The 22048-nt window shown below is 39.6% G+C and overlaps 1 protein-coding gene across 3 annotated transcripts in view; it reads left to right on the top strand.

Annotated features, from left to right (window-relative positions):
* Window positions 1–22048, top strand: part of GRIP1 (glutamate receptor interacting protein 1) — a 228686-nt gene that overhangs the window by 57454 nt on the left and 149184 nt on the right. The gene's annotated exons all lie outside the window — the stretch shown is intronic.

Raw genomic sequence — 22048 nt, 5'->3', positions numbered from 1 at the left:
CAAGGTAGGTAGCCATCTTTTCTATTCTTGTTTTCAGTCTGCCCCCATTTATACAAGCAATGACTGTAGTAAACCTGTTGCTGCCATTGCAACTCATTGACTTTCCTTGAAATGGTCTGTTCAGTTGTTTTTATAGTCATCGTATTCTGGGATACACTCCCTGGTACTGCCAGTACCAGTTCTACTTCTGGGATGGAATAGTCCATGTGGCCTGGGAAAATGCAGTGGTTGGTGCCAGCTGACTGACAGCTGCTGAAGCTGCAGGCAAGTATCCAGTGTGCACCCAATTTCAGTATAAAAATCCATTCTGTTCTGGTAATGCAGCTGCTACTCTGTCTTCCTGCAGCTTGCACAGGGTAGGAATACAATTGTGTCAATGAATCAGCACTTCCCTTCATCTTGCAAAGGCTTGAAGCTATTGCCAGTCAAAACTGCTTGTGCCATCCTTTCTTTTTGCTGCATCTCTAGAACTATAATATTCCATTGCCATCCTTTTTGACCATATCTTGGAATGATACGACATGCACATAAAAACTTGCAGAGTTAATTCCTAAAAAATCTCTTGTAGTAGATTAAATGACTTTACATTATATTCTAGACTCATCCTTCCAAATACACATTTTATTTTCTAGTGTGATATTCCAATTTCACGACTGCTTAATAGGTTGATAAGAATATGGGAACCAAGCAGTATAGTTAGAGAAAGGTATAGTTATTCCACTTTCGTTCAAGTGGTTTTAGTAGAATCTTTTTTTTTTTTTTTTAATGAGAATAGAAGCATCTGTTTTCTGCTGAGTGTAAGGGAGAGTCTCCGCTTCCAGTATGGTAATTTTGAGGGAATGCTTAGCTTTGTTTTGTTAGAGACTGATGTAGCAGTTAGAAGGTCATCATTTTAATTAATTAAAAAAACCTCTACAAAGTACAAAGCCTTACAGAAATTGTAATTACAGGAGTCTTTAACCATGTAGTACAGCATGTGGAAGCTACTTGTAAGACAGAGTCATCCTTTAGTTTTGAGATTACATTAAATCCCAAAGCCTGTAATTATATGCGTGTTGCTGGCAGGAGCCCATGCTGGGCTGATTGTGTTCAATGAACAGGGTCGTTACTTGCTGCTCTCTCCATGAGACCTACAAGCATCCTGGAAAGCACAGTACCTAGTGCTTTCACTGCTGCTTCTGCTGAGAGGGCAGACAGACTACTTTGGATTTGGTTTATTTCATTATATTTTGGCAGATGTCAGGTTCTTTCCTAACTGTCAGTTCAGAAGATGCAAGGACGAATTGTTAGTAATTCTCCAGAAAGTGAACCCTCTCTTCTGTCATTGTGCACCAAACCAAAGAAAGGGTACGGACACGTGTACGTTCTAGAAATGCAGTGATACCTGATTCATAAGCTCTTGATCTGTCAAGAGACTTGATGCCAAGGTGCACATGGGTTGAGGCAATCCTGAGCACAAGTACAGGACAGGCAGAGAAAGGACTGAGAGCAGCCCTGCTGAGAAGGACTAGGGTGTGCTGGTTGATGTGAAGCTCCACATGACCCGGCAGTGTGAGCTGGCAGCACAGAAGGGCAGCCACATCCTGCGCTGCATCCAAAGCAGCGGGGCCAGCAGGGTGAGGGAGGGGATTCTGCTCCTCTGCTCTGCTCTGCTCTGGTGAGATTCTGCATGGAGTAGAGACTCTACTGCACCCAGCTCTGGGGCCCTCAATGCAAGAAGTGACGTTATGGACTTGCTGGAGCAAGTTCAGAGGCCCATAAAGATAGTCTGAGGCCTGGAGCACCTCTTTGAAGGCAGGCTGAAAGACCTGGAGACAGCTTCAGGGAGACCTTAGAGCACCTTCCAGAAATTAAAAGGAGCTTAAAAAAAGAGAGATAGCAATTTTTTTACATGGGCAGATAGTGATGGGATAAGGGAACATTTTTAAGCTAAAAGAGGAGGGATTTAGGTTAGATGTTAAGAAGGAATTTGTTACGGTGAGAGTGGTGAGACGCTGGAAGAGAGTGCACAGAGAAATTTTGGATGCCTCCTCTCTGGAAGTGTTCAAGGCCAGGTTGGAGGGGCTTTGAGCAACCTGGTCTGGTGGGTGGCAGGGAGATTGAAACGAAATGATCTTTAAGGCTTGTGCCAACCCAAACCATGCAAAGATGATGACTCGTTTCTGAAACCTCAATTTGAAGGTGACTATGCTTGATGTTACTTTTGAGAGACTGCAACGTATTTGTGCTGCTAAAGTTTCTAACTTTCACAGTGTATGCAGCATCTTCATATTTTCCAAATCTTTTAAGTCCATAATTATTTTTAAACAAATATTTGTGGCTAAGAAAGCTGGAAAAAGCTGACCTGTGTGTCAGTAGCTGAAATGAAGACTGAAAAGTCAGAGTTGTACTCAAAGGATTTTTAAAATCTTTCTCTAGTAAGAAACATCTCTTAACCGTTGTCTATCAACACAATTTCACCGAAGAGGACAGGTTTAATTTTTGCCAACAATTGAAACAGATTGGTAAGATAAAGTTGTTTTTTTTTAAAAAAAAAAGCTCTGGTGTGGGATTCTTGTAAGGGGTACTGTAGGCACTGCTGTTCCTTATGTTGTGCTAATGGGTAATATGCAGTGGGGAGGTATTTTCATGTAGAAAAGATGTATGTATTCTCTCTCCTTTATTACTGCATTACAATTTTTTTAAAATGTATTGTTAAATCAGACTTAAAAAATTAAAATAGGAATCTGCTGTGTTGTAAAACACTTCAACAAAAAGCCATCCCAGTATGTGGCAATACTGACGGATTTTATCGCCACTTATTTAATACCTACCGATTCAAAAAGGTTACCATTGCTTGGAGCCAATAAATTAAGATTTTGGGGTTTTTTAACCTAGATGGCCCCTAAATTATTTTTCCTAATCTCTTCCTGGGCAATGAAGCTAAAATACTTATATGGTGCCGTTCAACAGTGTTTTGGCATCAACTTAGATCTTTAACAGATGTATTCTTGTCATCTGTTAACCACTTTCAACACACACATCCTTGCTTTTCAACATGCTGCCTCTCATACGTGACAGGTTCTCCAGTGAGGATCTTCTGAAGCCAGAGCAGCTTTTATGACTCCTAATGACCTGTAAAGCATTCCGCTGCAATGTCTGCATGAAATTACCCATCAGTGTTGGAGAGGTGGTTAATAAAGCTAGAAAATAGCTGCTGTAGTTGATTTAATAAAAATGTAAATTTACAAGATCCTCCAAATTATGCAAAGCTGACAAGTTGTCTGTTTTGATAATCTGAGCACTGGGAAATAACAGGGTGTCTTTATTTCACTTGTCTTTTTATTCCTTCTCCCTGTAGTGAAGGGGAATCTTCATAATAGAGCAGTATTCATTGCAGAATGCTGGGCTGACTGAGCCTGCTGGTGAATAGGAATACAGCTCTTCTCTTTGGCATGAAAATTTTTTTTCAGATAGAGATTCCTGGTACTGATGTAAGGTTGCATCAAATGCTATAGTGGAAATGTTTTAGTTTTCAAAACAGAAGTATCCATATAACAATTTTTTATTTTCAGAGCTAAATTAAGTCTCTTTGTTCCTTAAAAATCTGACTTTGCATTTGACTGATGTGGTAGATGCCAGCAGTAACTTGTAAAATAATGAAGCAAAATACTGACTTGTACAAAATCCTTATGCGTTCAGATTTCATAATACTTCATTTCAATTTTCTTATGCAGGTAGGTCCAGCAGATATCACTGTGTCTTCCTGACACATGTAGCACTTGATACCTGCATGTCTTTCTCATTGTCCTAATGTTTTACTGACACTGTTGTTTGCCTGCATCGCTGTCCTCACCATGGGTTGGCTTTCTTTAAAGGTCTGGGTCTGCGGTGGACTTTGCTGTGGCCAGATGAGCTCTTTCTGGTGCATCTCCGTCGGGGTGGCCACACACAAACTCAGGCCGTAAAGAAAAACAGGAGCATGGGACATCCCAAACGAATCATAGCAGCTCATGTGGACAGATCAGTGACAAGTGAAAGAGGGGAGGGTGTGTAACTGGTTTGAAGGTGTTGTTAAGTCACTGTGTGAAAGGAAATATTTGATACAGCATAAGTGGATTTTTACCTAGGGTGTCTTCCAAGTGTGTATATTCCTGTGAAACAGAAGGATGTGTTTTCTGCATAAGAAGTTCATTTTTTTGCAAACTCATTTTTTTCCCCCAAAGATAATTTCATATTTTGGAGAATTTGTATTCTTCATTGAATACTGGTTCTTCCCAGACATTTCCTCATTGTAACTAAATGTCACACTGTATAAAGATTGTAATCTTCAATTTAATTTAGAGAAAATTCATTACTTTTTTTTTGTCCTACAGAGAAGTGTAATAGATAGTAACATTTTTTTGATTCATTTATTTCAGCTAATGTGATCTGATAAGATTAACCAGAAGTTTGTGTTAAATAGGATACATATATTACACTGCCTGTCTCGTCATATGATAATATAAGCTTCTTTCATCTAGTGACCTACTGAGTACTTATGAATAAAAATTCAGTTGATAAAGTGTTTGTGTGCAGTATATATATTCTAGATTTATAAATAATCTTTCAGACTCCTGAAAAAAGGAATGAGTGCAGCAATAAAAGTGTGATGCAAATTTATGCCTCTGCCCAAAAGGATCACAATGCAAAAAGATTTTTACTGATGAGTCCAGAGAAAATTGTAACTAAATATGTAGCTCTGTTAATTAATAAGGAAGAAATATAATTGCTATAGTTTAACCTGTGTTATATAGACTATGAATATTTTTTTAGTATGTCTGAGGGTTCTTGATCTCCTAATATTATATTAGGTACCTTTTTGTTTTTACCTCCTCCCCCATTTTTCCTCCTGAAAGCAGCTGTATCCAGCTGCAGAGTTGAATGACAGACACTTCAGAAAATGATAGCTGTCTTATGGAATGTTGAAACATTTAAAAACTACAAAATACTTAATTTGATTAAAAAATTATATATATTAATGCATGAGGTATAGTTAAATTAATTTCAGGAGTAGGACTTTGGGTAAGAACAGTTTTGTTAATCCTCACGATTGTTGTCCTCAAAGAAGGTGATAAAACCACATCTATCATGAGTGAATATTTTAGAAATTGTTCCAATAACTGGATCTTTTCTAGACCTAGCAAAAATGAGGAAAAAATATGCAGTACATACAGTAGATCATTATGTTCCATGCTGTATTTGAAGTATGAATTCTTTGAATTTGAGAAATTCAAATCTGTACATGACCTCCCTTGGCAAGGACAGAAAAATTGTTTGAAGAAACATAAGTAAAAAAAAAATATCCTATTGACTTGGTTGGAAGTGACTATTGCAGTGCTTCAGTGGCAGTTTAACATACACACCAGTAATCTAGAAGTAGTAAACAATACAATAAGGAATGAATGTATCCTTTTACTGTTATTAAAGCTTTATCTGACCAAGTCTGCTGCTGGTTTTGCATATATACCACAGTTTCTGTGCAATTATTACAGTTTTACTCATATCTACTATTGGGATTCAGCATTTCCCTACCTAAAGACTTGATTTTTCTCCAGTGTCTGAAGTCTGTCTTTTGCAGTCTCTTAGTTCTGTAAGTGTCCTCAGTTTTGCACCCTCTGCCCAAGGGGCTGAACCAGGGTAAGTCATGAAGTCAGATCACGAAGGCAAGCAGCAAGCAGTTCTTCCTCATGGTGTAGGTACAACCTCTTGCCATCCTCTGCCCAGGAGAAGTCTTCAATGATGTTGAAATTGCACAAAAGTGGACTCTTGATTTGAGACCTGCTCACCAAAATCATCTTCTTTTGAAGGGCAGAAGGAGCGCTTCAGGCTCACCTGGAACTGATGCCAGCAGGTGGTGGCAAGGTCTGTATCTAACGAGTGGAGACCTTACTGCTTGGAGAAGACAATGCTGACCCTACAGCTGACTGGGAAGAATCAAAGAACAAATGTTAGGGCAGCTAAATTATCATCTTGCCATATCATCTGGTTGCGCATGAGTTAAGGGCAAGTGTTTAAACTGGTCTGCCTGGGTCTGGCAAGGCTTATGGCATTGAGGACAGGCATCTGTCAGATGAAAAGGCAGTAGTAGGGATTCTGGATGCCGATCTGCAGGAAGAGAGCAGCAAGTTCAGGCAGCTTCGGCATCTCAAACCTGAAAGAGCTGTGAACAGGTCCTATGTGCTGAGCCCATAGTCTTTGGTTTCTGGAACAGCTTTTCCAGGGGAGCAGAGAGAAAAAAAGGAAAAATAGGGTGACATTTATTGGTATTATTGGTGTGAAGTCCTGTTACCTGAGCAGGAGGTGGCAAGAAAGAGTGCTGGCAAATTTTTTCCTCTAAAAGCATATTGACGAGAGAGAGAGAGAGAGAGCCACTTTATGGGAGAACAAGGACACACAGCTCCTCTCCCCTTTCCTCTCCATAATAGTCCCAAGATTTTCTGTTTTCTTTCTGGACTGCTGAAATACACTGATGTAAACCTCCACCTTCATCCTCTGATTTCACCCCTCCTTATGTGCCTTGTCCATCCTTGGCCAGAGGTCTGTGGTTACAAGGATGGAGCCATCAGTTCATGCCTTCAGGTGCATCTGCTGTTCCACTGGTTGGGTTTTATGGCTCTCTGGTACAAGAGCAGCTACAAGAAGCAATAACAAGGTTGGTGAACAGATGATTCGATTACCCCTATCTGGTTTTAACAACAGTGAAGTAAAATCAGTTTCTGCCAGCTCTGTCTAGGCAATTGCAATGGTGCTGATGGAGTTTTTCACCTTACCCTTGGAAATATGACTGTTGCTCTAACCAATAAAACAAAAATAAGGAAAACAATCACTGTAATGGTAGTTGGAGTTGGACTATGGGAAGCACAGAGCTGCTAATGCAGTGAAGAGCAGTCAGGGAGAGAGAAACAGCTCAGAGTGTGAAAGCTGTCCATGCTTCCTCCTGGCTTTCTGTAGCTAGTGGTAGATGTGCACCATGATGCTGGACCAGAACATTAAATATAGTGATGGATAAAAGATGACAGAAGATAAACTGAGCAATTTTATAATCAAAGCACATGAATGGGACAGAATGTATGAAGACATTTTAAAATATATCACTCAAATGAAGCATAAATCTTGAGAAAGAAATAACTATCTGTTGTCTTAAAGGATACTATCTGGTGCAGGACTTGGGGTTTGTGCATAGATTTGACGTGAAAAACTCTATATGGAATAATTTGGTTTGCTTGCTTCGTTTTTAGAATGGGTATGGAGTTTTGTCCATAAAGTATGGAACTCTAGTTTAAGTGGTATACTCTACTTCATAATTTTCTAAATGGATTGTAAAAGCAGGTTAATTTGCTGTTTGAATAGGCATGAGGGGGCATAAAACTCCTCATGAGCTGAAGAAATGGTGCAATGTTTGGCCAGTTCAGCTGCTCTAAAGTCTGCTCTCCCTTTAGTGAAGGCAGAAAACTCGATTCGCTGTGTGTTTTCTATTCAGCATCATTTTATTTTGGTGTGATCAAATGCTTGGTGGTCCTGCCCACACACAACAATCCATCAATTCCCTCCACTCTCTCCCTCCCCCTGTGGTCTGTGCTTCATCGACTGTAATATACTTGTCTACAATTGTCAAAAAGCTTTCCTGGTTATCAAATCAGGCTTTTTCTTTTTTCTCCCTTATAGATCGGTAGAATTAAACCTTTAATGTGCTTTGATTAGAATATTTCCATTTGAAATGGGCTCCTTCTCTTGCAGAAGTAGGATTCCTGGTGGTTTTGCCCTATTTATCCAGAGGAAACAGTAAGGGAGAGGATAGATATGAGGAAGGAGGAGAAAAATCACCATGTCTTGTTGAAATGCGGGGCCCTTTGCCTGGCACAGCAACCATCACACCCTGCAGGGTCAGGGAATGCAAGAGGCTGGGGGATGTGTCCCTCTTAATATCCACGTCTGTGTGTGCAGCAGGATGCTTTCTAGCTTGTAAAGAAATACGGCTTTTCAAGCCCTTCATTCCTCATGCAGGTGGTGGTGACGGCGGTAGTAGTGAATGACACAGCTTTGCCGGATGACATGGAGCTGATCTCTGCATCAGCCAAGAGGAATTAAGCTTTGTCACTCCCCGCCGGGGCTACCTTTTGCCTGGAATGTGCGGGAGGAGGAATTCACAGGCTGCTGCTGCATTCACCCAAGCAGAGCCCCGAGTGTGCTTTGCCAGGGGAGGCAGGCAGCCAGAATGATAGCTGTCTCTTTTAAATGCCGCTGTCAGATCCTAAGGAGACTTGCTAAAGGTAACGTGCTTTCCTTCTTACTCATCCAGGGGCTCCGTTGCGTCCTTCCAGAGACACAGCCTGGTGTTTTTACTTTTAAATATGACCGTCCTTCCAATGTACTGTCAGGCAACAAAGAACTCCTGATACAGGAGGGTGTAGGGGCTTTCAATTAACATCCCTACATGTCCCAGGCTGTGGTCCTTCTAGGAAGATAGATTGCCAGGTTTTTTCTCTCTCTTTTTTTTGTTTGTTTTTTTTTTGGGTTATTGCTAAAAGAAGGATTTTTTCCCAAGTGAAGTGCTAAAGTTATTGTGGGGTGTTATTGTTTTGTATTTCTGGTAACTGCTCAGAGACATCCCTCCTGGGTCAGTGCACACTCTGCTTTACTGGGAACAACTGACACTGCTGTCCTGGACCTGTATCCAGGATGAATTTCTGTTGTTTCATGTCCTTTGCCAGCTATTTTTACCTGTGCTTTAGATGCCGAAGGCTGTTGTACATGATGAAGTAGGGATAGCAGCATGTGTTTTTTCAGGGCTGCACTTGCATGTCAGACTTCTGAAGTTAATTTGCTTGTTAGAGCAGTATGCATTTTATCTTGCTGTAAATCTTTGCAGTCTCTCGTTTTACCGCTCAGAACTTTAAAATACTACCCTGAGTCCTGTGTGATTGTTGAAGCAGATATGTGAAAAGCTGCCTAAGACACTTTCCCTGCTCAGGAATGAACATACCTTATTTTCTGAAAATAACCTCTATTTAAAAAAAAAAAAAAATCTGTTATGTTTGGTAATTTTTTCCTTCTCTATGTAAAAAGGTTTGATTCGAGATTTTAGCTTGATGTTTTGATGGAAACTTCCAACATTGCAATAGCGTTACGTGTCTGCATATAAGAAGCTTCTCCTTTTTATCTTGGGTGCTGTGAAATATTTAATGGCTGTTACTGTGCAGCTGGATAAACATCCCTATGTGAATTAAACTATTTTTATCAGCTTAAAAATCAAATATCTTTGATTACTAGTCAGGATACCTCAAAATCAGTTAGTGTTTTATTTTGCAAAAGCATAAAAAGGTAGCATGCTAAAACAATGAGATCAGTAATAGGAAAAGAGAAGAATACTGCAATCTAACTTACATAAGCATTTTCCTTTTATTTAGATTGCTCAGTGGGGCCACGTTGTTCAAAACATAGGAACTTAAATATTTATTAATCATCTTCTCAGTAGATTTCGTTCTCTTTCAAATCTGTGCTGGGTAATGCCTGTTTTTCTCATTTGTGTAAAATATTTCTATTCTGGTAGCACTGTTACACATTTGTCAGGTTGAAAGTCAGTGTATTCTCTTTTTTCTGGTGTGAGCAGGGCACCCTTTTTGTCTGCTGATGTCTTTATCAGACAGATCTGGGCACTAATTTAGTCTCTCACTGATGAGAGTTGTTCCACTTAAATACAGTTTCCCTGTGAATAATCAATAATCTTAGACATCATAGCCATCTTAATTATTTCATGCTTCCATCATTCAACAGAACTCAGGCTAGTGGGTTTTTTCTCCTTTGAAATAATCTTAACTACCATTGAGACTCCTTGCTCCTCCCACTCCCTCCCAATAGGAAGTGGCATGACACTATTGAATTTTTGCATTAGTGTGCCTTATGCTTGTCTCTAGTTGATAAAGACAAATACAGAGGTATGTTCATATATTCTCCTGTAAGCTATATGCACACTGGGCTGGCTTTGCAGTTCTAATTGACAGGTTCCTGAATTTTCACTGTTTTGATTGAAGCCTTTGTTTTTTTAATCAAATTCTCTGGGATTTTTAGCCTTGGCATTTGCATCTCAGACAACAGTTATGGACTACTCAACACAGCCTAGCCGAGGACAGGGTGGATCTTCACATTGTTTGTGTGGAGAGAATTCTTAACAACAGCTGGCAATCGCCCGCTGCTGTATCAGCTGGAAGATCTCCTTTCCTTCTAACCTGCTAGTCATGGGTTTTTGCACATTCACTGAGTTCCTCTGCTCCCAAAGCAGTTTTCCTTGCTTTAGTATTGCCCCCAGCCTGTCTCTGCCAGGGTCTTTTTTCTTCTGCACCAATTCTGTAGCACTGTGCAGTTCCCTGAAATAATTTCTTTTCTGTCTTTCAGGACCTACTGTGGTGAAAAGATACAGGTGTGCTGCACACTAGATTAGTGTCTTGTGTTTTTAATAAAAGAATGTGCGGTTAACTATACATCAAAATGTGGAAATATCTACTTTATGTATGTTACGTCGTTCTTCATGCCTGTCTTGACAAAGGAAGCTTGTAACTTCATTTCCTGTTCTTTCAGATAGGGATGTAAACAACAATGCCTCATCCAGGCAACTGGTGACTCTCTAAAAATAATTCTTTCCAATAGGAATGTGTTCAGGCAATACTGTATTTTACTGCAATTGTACTCCTCCCTTCTTGTACTTCATCTTAAAGGAGAGCTTTTTTGGTGTTTCTTTGCATTGTTGCACATACGTTGTAATTGAAAATAATTCTGGTGGGAGAATCTTCAAGTGTTGTGAGCTAATTCCAGGGCAAAAATATCATACAGTAGTGGGAATTCTCTCCAAAACCCGGTCAGGGACCCACTACTTCCTGTAGTTGTGAGTCAGAGCCTGCAACAGATATCCCTTGCCTCTCTTGACCTCACCTCCAGGGTCATCTTCAGATGGGAGCATTAGTCTTTTTTGTCCTCTGCCTTCAAACTTACACCATTCATAAGAGACAGGCACAATTATAGAATCATAGAATGGTTTGGGTTGGAAAGCATGTTCAAATGTCTTCCAGTCCAGGCCCCTGCCCCTCAGTCCTGCTTCACTGCTGCCCCTGCCCCTGCCCATGCACTCCTTTTGTGCCATATTGCCTCTGTGGGTATGAGGGCTACTGTGGCTGCTGCACAGAAGTTGTCTTCTGTATTTCCACTTTATCAATCACCCCTTCTTAATGCAAAAGATGTGGCAAACAAGAAGTGCACAATAATTATTCATGCAGGAAATTTAGAAGACTGTGAGAGTAGGTCCCTTAATGTGTATTACACTTCAGTTTTGTGAGTCTTTATTTTGGAGGTCCTTAGATTTTCAGTAATAAAACTGCACATAACCAAGGTCAGACAAAGCTTCATATTTGTGTCCATTAACAAGCAACCATGAAAGAAAGTATTATGTTATTTGATGATGCAATTTGCAAGAATGATGCTGTGTGAGACCTTTTTCTCATAGGTGTGGAGACATGATTTGAATTTAGATCTAGTCTGTCTAGTTAAGGACAAAAAAAAAAATTCTGTTTTTACACCAATGTGTTGTTTTTACACCAGTCTGTTGTTTATATGCTATTTTTCCCATTATGCATTTTTTAATAGCTGTTAAAATGTTTATTATGGATGGGAGTTTGTGCTGTAATTACCTAATTTCTTTCATTAATAAATCTTCCATGCTTTTACTTTTGTGCTGAAATATTGCTGGGTCAATCTCTTTTTATTGTTATTATCTATACGCATTTGAATCTCTGTGTGTATGTATATATTTTTTAAGCAATGTTGGAAGTAATTAAAAGGTTCTGAAAAGAGAAAAGCTGTCCTCTTACCATGTTTGGTACTAAAATTTGCTCTGAGAAGAGATTTTTTGTCATTTTTATATAATATTTTAATTTTTAATCTCCTTTCTATCCCAAAAGAGCAAGGTGAGCCAAAAGCTACATTAAGAATCTGAAGTAGTAGCTGTTTTTATAGTTTTCACTATGAGAAGTACTGGTCTCAGAGAGAAAGGTAACTTACATTTGGACAAAGTGAATATAAGGAAAGACCACATTTGTAGTTGTAAGAGCAACCACAAATCTGCACTTCGTACAGCTGCTTGTATTGTAGGATGATTTTTTTTTTGTGCAGTGGAGAAACACTAGGGTTCCACCCCCTCCCCAGTTTATTCATATAAGACCTTGGGCATTGAGCAGTATGCTGAGCATACCAAAGAGCCTGTGGTAATCCCTTACATTGCATATGTATGCTAAATAAAAATGGTACAATTTACAGTACAACAGTGAACAATATACATATATAGCATAGAATAGTGGAAAGTTGCTGAAATGTGTAGGCTGGTCAGGTTTACAGGTAAATTAACCACTTTACATTTAAAAATTGCCTTTCAAGTAGTGCATTACAAAGCCTTGGCTTGGTTAATTGATGTATGGACATGTTTGTTTTTTCCCTTTATTAGCCACACAGCTAATAAAGAACAGCACTTTTAGTAGTATAAAGTTGTGTACAGAAATGGGTCTCTTTGTTAGAGTCAGGAATGCAGTTTTTCACATACACAGATCAGTGAAGTTATTCTGGATTTTATTATAATGGAAACAGAATAGGAGCACTCTGATAAAGATGTCAAGTGTTGTTACACAGGGCATAGCGTGAGGAGCTGAGTGGAATGCCTCTCACCCATCAAAGCTTTATAGCCTATCTTCAGGATAATTTATCACCTACTGCGCATACAGATCCTTTCTGCAGACATATATTTTTATTCTCCCAGTATGTTTCCAATACAGCAAGATAAAGCAAGCTTTAAAGGCAAGATGCTGCACTCCATTTTACAAGATGATCAGTTATCTAAAAATTGGATTGGGGCCTAAAGCATCAAAGGATGAATTCTGAATTTAGCTGGACGTAGGTTATACTTTGCTTTGCTCACAAGCAACTACAACGTGAACAAACCCAGAAGTTTCTTTGAAGTATGGAATTAAAATGGTGTTAAAGAGGCTATATAGTATCCTATTACAAACTTGCTAGTATTTCAGAGACTCATCCCTGGTTACCGGTCTTTAAATTGCCTCAACAGTAATTCTGATTATGTGGTCTCTTTTTGCCAATAAATTGTTTATAAAAATACAAGTTTAACCACTAGAACTTAGTCAACAGCTTGCTTTCAATGAAGTAAAAATAACAAGTAACAATATCTCTAGGGACTTCTAAACATAGGTTGGTTCCCTCTCTTTCTAAAATTAGTTCTGAAGGTTCAGAAAACTCCTAAGTGTGTGGTAAGTTCTATAAATAGGCAGTCAGTATGGATTTGATGTCTTCGTGCATTTAGTTGGAGTTTCAGAAATACACTTTGAGGTTGTTCATACTCAACATCTGTTTGTCCAAGTTGTCCATATCTCCAGATTTTTTGTGTTTTGTTCTTGATAGTGACTTCTGTGCTTCTTCTGATTTAGTAAACTACAGTGAAAGAATAAAGAGTAGAAGCAAAATCTGGAAACCTTCTTTTCCACTAGCATGTGGGAACTTCAGGGCACCTCCAGAGTTGCAGCCCTTTCTCAGCAATTAGTGGGTACTTCATGAGAGGACAGGAGAGAGTCCTGTCTTCTCTTGAAATACCCACTGATGGCTGTTCTTGGACATCTGTCAGCATGGGAAGTTTTGACATTGCTCTTAGTGCTTGTAATGTACCAAATACAATTTAAAAAGCAACCAAAACAAAAGCATTCCTTGGTACTACTTGGAATTTCTTTGTGTTGTTTTTAAAAATAGTTTTTTGTTGCAGGACTTGTTTGTCAGATAAGAAAATGGAGGTAAAGAGTGGCATTGACCTGTCTTACATCACTCAGTGGGTCCACGCTAGTCTTGGGGACAACCATGTCCCACTCCAATTTGTTCATCACTGGTTAGGAATAGTTACTGTAGTTGGCAAAGACTATGAGAGAGCAGAGAAGACACTGCGTGACTTTTTCCCTTCTAGATTTTTCACCAGTTTTTACTTTTTATATTTGCACTTAAGAATGCCTTTGGCCAGGATTGTTTTAGGATTGCTTTGAAATTGTAAGTGCCTTCATTATGATTGCTGAAGGAGAGGGAGAGCGATGAATTTTTGTTAAGATGTTCCTCCTATAATTGGTATTTAGGCTTTCCAGCACTGAGTATATGAAGAACAAAAGAGGCAGATTTTTTATATTTAATGAGCATTATTAGTTCGCAATATTGTCTTTTTGTTCAAAAGAATTCTTTGAACTTATTGTTGTAAGAAGTAATGAAAGGAGAAAGGATTTTCTCTTCTAGAGCAAGCCGATCACAGTTCACAAGTTCAAGCAATATTTCTTTACCACTAATATATTCAAGACCTGGCAAACTCCTCATTAATTATTCAGGATGATCTGAAGCATAGAAGCACACTAACCAATCTGTGTGATGCTTTGACAGAAAAGAAAGACATATAAATACTTTCCAAATCAAGCATGTACTACTTAAAGTAGGAACACTGCTGCAGCCCTTGTGGTCTGAGGATGTGTATATGACTGGAGTTCTGCAGAGAAACCTTTTGGCTTAGATAAACAGGCACCTGTTAGATGTGAAGAGAAAGCTGCAGTCATATAAAGAGATGGTAAGTGGCCATTAGCTCTTTTTTATCTATCAGATATTACTAGCTGATATCTGATGTGGTAGTTCTAATATCAGTTACACATGGAAAGCATGGGAAGCTTTTTTTCTAGCATGTGTAGAATTGTAGGATGGGTTATAGAAGTTTGTCGGCTGGTTCCTACTAAACTTCTTTCACAAGAGTTCAGCAGGACTTTGTGCCTTGTCCCTAGTGGTCTGATAGCTAGCTATGATTCTCTCCTCTGAAGAGTGTTCTGAGGAAAAAAAAAAGAAAAAAAGAAGAAAAAAAAAAAAAAGAAGGAAAAAACCTCGATTACCATGTGTCAGTTTGTAGGCTTTCTCAAAATTAAAGGTGAAGTTATTTAAAAAAAAACAGTTTAGTTGTAAGTGGTGCCAGGTTTAACATGAATGCAAGCAAGATAGTTGAGCTGTAGGTAAAGAAACCCCAGACTTGCTCATGGGTAGGGTGTTGCACAAACATCATTCCAAGTATCAGCATTGCTGGAGGATAGAAGTGCATTGCAAATGTTTCATGACTTTGTCTTTGGTGTCATTGCTGCTTCTAGTTGTAGAAGACAGATATTCAAAAATAGCCCAGGAACCCAGTTTGGGTTAGCATCCCAGAGTGGCAGGGAAGGTGTGAGGAAGGCTGGAACCAAGCACCACGCAGGAGCTTGTGTCAGGTACAGTGGGACAGACACAGCAAATTTTGCCAATCTACAAAAACCTCTGACCATCCTTATGTTCGCGTAACGACACTGGACTTTTCTTTGCAACCAATTTTGCTCTATCTCTGTGTCAGCCTGGTGCCCTTGGGAGTTTTGATTACTTTGGAGTATCTTAATTCCACAGAATTCTGTGGATGGAGGTGAAGCCTGAGGAAGCAGGGAAAGAAGAAGTGTGGCGTGGGGCAGGAGGGAGGAGGTGGCACACACTGCAGGGCTTCGCTTTGCAGCCAGCTGGAGGTGCCCATGGTCCCCTTCTCTGGGGAGCTGCGGTAGCGGGCGAGGGAGACCTGAGATGCAGCTGGGGGAACGAGCAGTGGGAGATGCAGCACTGCTGGGAGCTCAGCACAGCAAGCAGGAAAGAGGATGATGGGGAAAAGGGAAATGAGGACGATATGAAAAAAGCTGGAGGGGAAGCAGACGTGGCATGTACTGCAGGCACAGCTTCTTGCTGCTGGAAGGGCACATGCAGTGTGAGGAAAAACAGGAACCTGAGCTGCTGAGAGTAAAGCGGCAGGAGTAACAACTGTCATTTTATGATTTTTTTAAATCCCATATAAAGTTCAAGTCTACAGTTATGTAGTAGCACCTACTTAGATGCTTTAGGAATATATTGCAAGCTGAGGCTCCAGGTGGGAACAGGCTCTGGTTCCTTGTGTGAAGAATGGACTCAGTCTCATTTATATAATCTTAGTCTGGGGGTCTGCTAAATCTGAGAAACACTGTGCAATATGGGTGAGAGCATACCTGCCTTCTGAGGCAGATCTCTGCAGCTTAATCCATCTCCCAGCATGACTCTGCTTAGCAGTGCCCCATCTGCATTTCATATTGTGGTGCTGCTAATGTGCTTCTGCCATGGGAAGGTGCTGCTCTAGGCAAGGCCCCTAAGCAGGCGAGTCGGTCTCTGTCAGCATAGGTTACAGCACCTCTCCAAGCGGCTGTCAGTAAGTCAGCAAAGGGTAATCTTATTTCTTCTGCCCTATCTGCATTCCCTGCAGGAGTTTTGCTGGTTTGGGGAGATGGCTGCTCAGCAGGGCACACAGGGAGGACTGCCCTGGTTGGAGAACATCCCAAAAGGCCAAGTTTTAGCAAGTTGCGAGCAAAAAGAAAGCAGTTCATAACATGTTCATTTTTTTCCTCTAGGGAATAAAAAAATTATATGAAATTTTAAAAAAATTATTAATAATATAAATTAATGGAGCCTTCTGCATCAAAACTGATTTAACACAGTATTAACACAAACATCATGTCATTCCCTCACTCTCATAGAATCGTTTGGGTTCATTTAGATTGAAAAATACCTCTAAGATCATTAAGTCCAGCCATTAACCCAGCACTGCCAAATCCACCATTAAAATGTGTCCCTAAATGCCACACCTAAACATCTTTTAAATACGTTTCCCTGGGCAGCCTGTTCCAGTGCTTGACAATCTTTTCCATGTAGGAATTTTTTGTAATATCCAATCTAAGCCTCTCCTGGCACAACTTGTGGCTGTTTCCTCCCATCCCATCACTTTTTACTTGGGAGAAGAGACCAACCCCTGTCTGTGTACTTTCAGACAATTGGAGAGAGCAATGAGGCCTGAGCCTCTTTTCTCCAGGCTAAACACCCCCAGCACCCTTAGACACTTCTCATGGACTTGTGTTCCAGACTGTTCACCAGCTCCATTCCCTTCTCTGGACTCACTCGAGCACCTCAAGGTCTGTGCTGTAGTGAGGGGCCCAGAACTGAACACAGGATTCAAGGTGTGGCGTCACCAGTGCAGAGTACAGGGAAACGATCACTGCCCTGGTGCTGCTGGCCGCACAGTTTCTGATATTTCAGAAACTGCGGGCCAAGTCCTGTTGGCATCTTGTAAGTGTATGAACTTCTAAAGATGCTCATCCTTTATGCCTCCATTCTTCTTTTGAGTGTTTTCTTTAAAGCACCACTCCTGTAATATTTAAGAACCTTTTAAGACTCTGGGCAAAAGCTAAAAGAAAGCTTCCACCCAGAATGTTGCTATTACAGAGAAAGGAAAAGTATTATGTAAGTCTCCACTGCAACCTATCTTGTCCCTTGACTGTTCATGTGCAGTTTTTATTAATGCTGTTGGGAATTATGTTGTTATTAGAAAAGGAGACTTTCCTGAAAGTGTATTGGGGCAGAAAAATTGCTCCAGATATGACTGATTACAAAAAGACAAACACTAGACATAGTTTTGTGGGGGAAAATGTGTTACTGGAAATAGTGTCACATCTAACTTGCTTATTCTGCCTTAGCTTCTCAACAGTGAATGGAGAAAGATGTTAAGCAAGGAAATACCAGCTATTCCAGTGACTGCATTACCATAGTGCATTGCTAAATGTCACCAGTAAAGCACAGTAAAAATCCGCACTGCTCTTAAGGAAACATTTATACTTTTAGTGAACTAGAATTTGACAGCTCTGTCTGGCAGCAGAAATTGTTTCTGGCATTTAGTTTTGGTAGGGTTTTTTTTGTTTTGTTTTGTTTTGTTTTTCTGGGCATCCAGCATGTGTTGTGACCTCTTAGAGACCAGTGCAGATTTGCACAGATACTGTGGGCATGTTGTTCTCAACTGGATCACAAGCCAATGATGAGTAACAAAGATGAAATTTCCTACCATGTTAGGAGGCTTAAGTTGATATATCATTTCCTTCTCCCCAGCAGTCCAAAAGGAGGGCACCTTTGAGTATTTTAAGCTTTCCAGTGACAGGGTTTATATGTTGTTTTTTTTTTTCTTTACTGACATGCTTATGCACATAGATTTCTCTAGACCCTAAGATAATACGATATTGTTATAGCACCTGTGGGTCAGGAATCCATTTTGCTGACCTGGGGCATAAACTTACTGCAGATTTTGTTTCATTGAGCTAAAAGGAGTTAGGAACTGAGATCAAACCTGACAGCCTGACCTAATGCATAACGTGAACAGTTCTTTCTTACTTGACCAAAAAAAAAAAAAAAAAAAAAAAAAAAGGCAAATAACCTCCACAACGCTTGAAAGTAAAAAGAAATTACATTATTCAAAAAGAATCAAGCATAAAAAATTTTTACTTAATAGCTGTTTCCTCAAAGAATGAGAAAGAACAGAGAAAATGAGGCTTCTGGTTTATGTTTTGTTTTACTACTTAAGGAAAAAAAAACAAAACAAAACAAATCAGGAAAGTGCAGTGTTGGTGGACGGGAGTTCCTTGGGAAGTTCAGCAGTCCAGAAGATTGTCTAGTTACATCTTGTCTCTGTTTTCACTCTGGAGCTGTGTAATGCATAAATAATAAATGTGCCCAAAGGCCACTTTTACTCAATGTTCCAGAGCTTCCAAGGTAGCAGGAGCCCATCCTGATGCTCAGGTGGAAGGTAGGTTGTGGCTTAGGATGCGCTTGAGCTCCCTTTGGAGAAGAATACAGTTTCCTCTTCAGTGCTGCTGTTATGGACCTTGTCAGGATGGTTCAGGCAAGGCCACCAAACCAGCAGCAGCAGCAGTTCCTGCAGACGCTGTCTGAGGGCCGCTTCCTATGCGCATATGCTATGTAATATTGAAGAGCAGCTGCTCGGTGTTGGTTGACAGCTGCACTGAGGTAGGAGCTGTAGCCCCAGGGAGTAAGGCTGACTTCTCTTTTGTTGCGTCTGTGGCAGAAGCACAATGTGGAGATCTCCTTTGTCCAGTGTAAGGGAAAATCTTCATCACTTATTCCCTGCAGAAATGTGAGTATAAAGTCGACCCTTATTTTTCATGGGATTCACATCCTCACAGTTTATCCAGACTGAGAACTTGGAGTGGCTGGGGTGGGATGTGTTGTGCCCAGTACTGAGCTTTTCAGCTGTCTCCAAGATTTCAGATCTCAATGTAGCCATAACTGAAATGTTCATTAACAGTTCTAGACAAGTTTGGCTTTCAATGCATATTTCAGACCTGCTGTGTGGCTACGGTGCACTGTGTATTTTGGTGGTGGTTTTTGTTTACCTATCAAAAAAAGTGCCTTTACTTTTGCAACTGGGTAGCTGGGTAGAGGAGATCTCAAAGGTGTTCCTTTCTCATGCTTTCCAACAGAATAGGGAAAAGACTTCCAAACGTTTTCCTGGTTTCTGCTGTTGGGCAGTAGGGAAGGTTGGACCTTCTTGAATGGGCATTGGCTATTTGGACTACATACCATTTTGAAGGGGTTTGCATGTTGTGTCTGTACATGCAATGCATTTTGAGAACTCTAGGCCAACATGCTGAGGCAGTTGTTCAGTTTGTCAGGGGTTCGTTCAAGTAATGCCCCAGGTATCATATTATAATAGATGACTTAAATACATCTAGCAAGTGTGTATAGGAAAATTTGAAGTTACTTTGATGGTGTCTTCAGTAGAGAATTTTAAGCAATATGGTGTTCATACTGATGAAGTACCATGGACAGCTGCCTCAGAAGAAATTAGGACCCGAGTTGAGATTTCCAGCATAGTGTCCCGCTGAAAGTAGCATTCAGCTCCATTGTGCATCCATTTGGATGCTCATTCATGGCATGGTAAATTTCTCTCCTTCAAGTATTGCTCAGGAATTATGCAGAAGCCAAAAAAACTACTGTAATGAGCTCCCCCACCATCTATTTAATCATAATTAGTCATAGAGTAATGAAGTAAGTGACATTTCCTGTGATCTTTTCACAGGAAATTCTACTATCCATAAAAAGAAAAGAGAAGAGGGATGATGTTGGAAAGAGCAACTGACTTCTGTTTATGGTGGTTCTTCTTAAGTTCCCCAGTCTGTCCCACAGTGACATCTTTGTCATACCAGAAGAGATGGAGCTTAGTAACCTGTTTGAAACATTTTTTCAGACATTTGAGTGATTTATGGTTAGCTGAAAGAATTTTCTGATTCTTTTTATTGATCTGTTTTTCTACTTATTTTCTTAAGCTGTTGAAAAATTACATTTTCAGATATTTTGTTGAGATTTCACCATAAGCCCAAGTTTGAGAGTCAGAATGTGATTTAATTTTATTTTAGTCTGTTAACATTTGTGGTTCATTGTAATTGAACGTGAAGAAAGAGGAAAACCAGTAATTTAAACTAAAATCATTGTGTTTCTCATCCAAGAGCAAAAGATCTATTTAATGTGTTGTACATCTACACTGCTTATCTTTGAGACATCAAATGCAGTGATATCTGAAGCCTCTGCCTTTACAGATGGAGGCAGAGGAATACTTGAAGACGTTGGAAATTCTGGTGAATAGCAGGATAGAGTAGGCAATTGTTGTGCAGAAACAAACTTCAAGATTGGTGTGTGTTGATTACAAAGCTGAAGATAACACGCCAAGTGACTCCTGCAAAGTTATCAAGAACAATTTACAAACTCAGATGAAAAAATCTCTGTGTAATTCTGACAAAACTTAATGGGCAGCGTAATGGGCAGTGACAGCAGAAAAATTCAGTGAGGGGCCCATGGACTCTTCACAGTCCATGCACTGTTTTCAAGGAGCCTGCAAATGAAATCAAGAAAAGCAAACTTCTGTTCTGCATTTAATTTTCACTGTTACGGAAAATACTAAAACATCTGAAAATCATAAAAAAATGGAGCATATAAGTGTTTGTGTAAATATAAATGTGTTTATATAGACACATATGTGGACACATACAGTAGCTATCTTACTGCTCAAGCTAGAGGTTATAGCTAACAGTTCAAAACCCAAATTACTGCAATAAAAGATTTAAACAATGTAGGAAGGAATAATTGTGAATTTTAATTTCCTTAGAAGAGCGAGATAAATCTACAACAGTCATGTTCACTGCAGCCAGTCACATTACTATTGTTGTATATCTGCAAGCAAAAAGATTGACATTTGATGTGTCTGTAAAGATGAGTTTTTAATCGATTAATCCAGAGTGTAAAAAAATAGCATGAGAAAGAGTGTTGCAGGACATCTGAATAGTTGGTCCCAAGTTCCTAATTCTTTGAGACCTGAAGTTATGAGAGCTAAGAGTTAACCACTGTTCTTCCAATTTGGATGATAAATATAAAATAGGTAAAACATAGTCACTTTACAGCATGTAACAAAAGATGAATAAAATTCTGTTCACTCCATAAACATCATAAAGCTTGAAAAATTATAGCTAATCCATCTTCCTTAAGAGAACTTTCTGGAAGACATACCTGCTACATCCTTTATGACATGGATCTTGTATTTCCCTGCAGATGTGGAGGGGAAATATGTCTGCACTATTAAGGTTTTTAAAATTTTAATTAAGTGTAAGATGAACAAAATCAGACCTCCTATTTCAAGTTTTACTTTGTCTTAACTAGGACGAACAGCAAACATTGATTGTGTAAGTGAAACAGAGAGAATGTGCTTGGATTAAAGCTTCTTCATCCTTGTTTGCAATCAGGGTGTCATTGGGTTATCCAGGAATGTTCTCATGCAGAGAGCGTGAAGCTCATACATTATTATCCAAGGAGCTGAAATACAAAGAATGTATGGTAATTTATTCTCTTTGCTGGTTTTCATTACAAGGGTTTTTATTCTTGGTAAGCCTTTCCTGCAAAGGGGAATAGTCTTGCTGTAAATATAGGTTTTGTGACATGAATCCATGGGGACTGTCTATCTGATTTGAAGTTGCTAATGGATTCGGCATATTGCTGAAGCATTTGCTCATCTAATTCCACCTCCTTGAATAGTGAATTACAT

This window comes from Chamaea fasciata, unplaced genomic scaffold (genome assembly GCF_029207755.1).
Source record: "Chamaea fasciata isolate MVZ Bird 193981 ecotype frontalis unplaced genomic scaffold, bChaFas1.0.hap1 SCAF_5, whole genome shotgun sequence".
NCBI classification, from domain to species: Eukaryota; Metazoa; Chordata; class Aves; order Passeriformes; family Sylviidae; genus Chamaea; species Chamaea fasciata.
The sequence above is the reverse complement of the archived record's forward strand: the minus strand, read 5'-3'. Positions and strand labels throughout refer to the sequence as shown.